Source organism: Trichechus manatus, unplaced genomic scaffold (assembly GCF_000243295.1).
Source record: "Trichechus manatus latirostris isolate Lorelei unplaced genomic scaffold, TriManLat1.0 scaffold00230, whole genome shotgun sequence".
NCBI classification, from domain to species: Eukaryota; Metazoa; Chordata; class Mammalia; order Sirenia; family Trichechidae; genus Trichechus; species Trichechus manatus.
Window position 1 is genome coordinate 714,973 of NW_004444166.1, and position 2,632 is coordinate 717,604.

Consider the following 2,632-nt stretch of genomic DNA (forward strand, 5'->3'; position numbering starts at 1 on the left):
GAGAGTTCATTTCCTTTATTGGTATCTGGATGGTATGATCCTGCATCCTAGATTCAGCCTGTGAGCTGAAGTTGTTTGTTCTCAGATCGAAGAACTCCCTTTAATAATTCTTGTAAGTTTGATTTTGTTTTTACATATTCCCTTAATTTCTGTTTATCTGGAAATGTCCTAATTTCACCATCATATTTGAATGAGAGTTCTGCAGAATATATTATTCTTGGCAGGCAATTTTTTTCTTTCAAGATTTTATATACGTCATCCCATTGCCTTCTTGCCTGTATGGTTTCTGCCGAATAATCTGAGCTTAGTCTTATTGTTTCTCCTATGTATGTAACTTTCTGTTTTTCATGAGCTGCTCTCAGGATTCTTTGTCTCTGATTTGGGCAAGTGTGATTATGATATGCTGTGGTGATTTTCTTTTGGGTTCTATCCTGTATGGGGTTTGTTGAGCTTCTAGGATGGCCAGCTTTTCATCTTTCATGATGTTGGGGAAGTTTTCTATCAGCAGTTCTTCAATGATCCTCTCTGCGTTTTCTGTTTTCTCCTCTGTTCTAGAACTCTGATCACTCAAAAATTTTTGCTTTTGATTGTATCCCACATCACTCTCAGGGTCTCTTGATTTTTCTTTGTTCTTTTTTCTGAGCTTTCCTCAGAGTTATATCCAAGTGTTTGTCTTCAATTCCAGTGATCCTGTCTTCCACTGTTTCAAATCTGCTTCTCAGCGCTTCTTTGACACTGTCCATTTCTGAAATCTTCTTTTTTATCTTTTGGATTTCTAATTGTTTTTTTTTTTGTATAATTTCTAGTTGTGGATTTATTTTGACATTTTATTCCTGCATTATTTTCCTGAATTCTTCCAATTTTTTTGTTTGTATTTTCCATGAATTTGTCTGCTTTTTCCATGAATTTGTCTATTTTTTCCTCATATTTGTCTGCTTTTTGATTCAACTCTTTGATAATTCTGAGTATTAGAGATTTGAATTCCCTATCAGGTAATTCTGATACCTTTTCTTCCACTGGAAAGTCATCTGGTGTTTTACTTTGGATGCCTAGAGGAGCCATCCTGCCCTGTTTTTGTAAATGTTTTGATATTTTCTGCTGTCTTCGGGGCATTCAGTAGTTATTTTTCTTGTTTATTGATTGTAGATTTGTTTGTTTTGTCCTTTTTTTTTTTTTTTAAATTTGCCTATGTCTGAACTGGCGGGCTGTGTGTTCTTTGTTGTTTGCTCGTCTGTGGGCATGATAGTTTTCACTTCCTTCTCCAATTGGCAAGGTCAGTCACTCAGATATGGTACAGCAGGGCAGGTCTAGCTGAAGAGGAGTTACTGAGATGGGCTGTTTGTGGCACTTACTGCAGCCACCAGGGCAGGTTGGTAATCAGTGCAGGGCAGATTCCAGTAGGGTGTGCTTTTGCTGCTTGGTGGTGTGATGTTAAGCACAAGGTGCAGGTAGGCAGGATAGAGGGGGTAGATTGCTATGTGTGAAGCTAAGATGGATATGGGAGAGAGGAAAGAGGAACAGGAGCCAAAAACATACAAACTAATAAAAAAGAGTGCTAGGGGAGCTTGCTGTTGGAGTGGAGAGATGAGAGACAATGAAAGGGAGAAAAACAAAAAGGGGGAGAAGAAGAAAAAAAAAGAATGAATAAATAAAAATCAGAATGTAGAAAGAACAGCAAAGCTCCCAGGGATCCCCCAGTGCGGCTACAAGGTCTGCGGAAGTTGTTCTTAGATGTTCCAGTACAGCCTGGCTAGAAGGCATAGAGGTATTCAGCACCAGGTATTCAGGGAACAGGAAGAGAAAGAACGTATAGAGAGACGAGAAACTGAGTAATGAAGAAAGAGAAAAAGGCGAAAAGAGGGAAAGGAAAACAAAACAAATTAAAAAAAAAAGAACAAGAAAAGCCCCCCAAAAAATAGGGGAAAAAAAAAAAACCATGAAAAAAGAAATGCCCCCAGAGATCCCTCTGTGCATCTGCGCAAGCCGAGGGGCGAAGTGCCAAGCCGCACAGCACTGCCCGGCCGGAACGGGCTCCCAGCTCGAGAAAAGGAAAAGAAAACAAACAAAGAATGCAAAAGAAATAAACAAAAGCCCCAGGATTCCACCAGCGTGTCAGCCCAGACCGGGAAGCATTTCCACACTTAAACAGAGCTCTGCAGTCCCTCTGGAAGAAGCAAAGATGGCACACGGAGCCAAGTATTTGAGTGAAAGGAGGGGAGGTGGTGAGAGGTAAGGAAGAAATCAAAAGCAGCAGAAAACAGCAACACTAGCAGCCAACAAATGGCACTCAGAAGGCCAGCCAGTGCGGGTGGGTGGAATCCAAGCAGCCGGTGCTTCCCAGACAAGAGACTGCGGCTGCGGGAAGCAGAGGAGGCCGAGTGGGGTGAAGAAGGGTCGGGGGTGGGAAAGTGTATATTGCAAATTACTGGTTGTTTTGTCTCCTGCTGGAAGCTCCGTGAAACTGCTTTCTCATACCCCCTATTTGCTGGTCTCCGATACGAGTCCAAGACGGCAGATCTGCGCTGTGTTAGCTGACTGGGGACCTCTGCATTAATCTCTCCTCGCTCTCCTTCCTCTGTCAGTTTTCTCACTCCATTTGGTGCTTGGCTGAGTTCTTTATCTCTTCATTTGA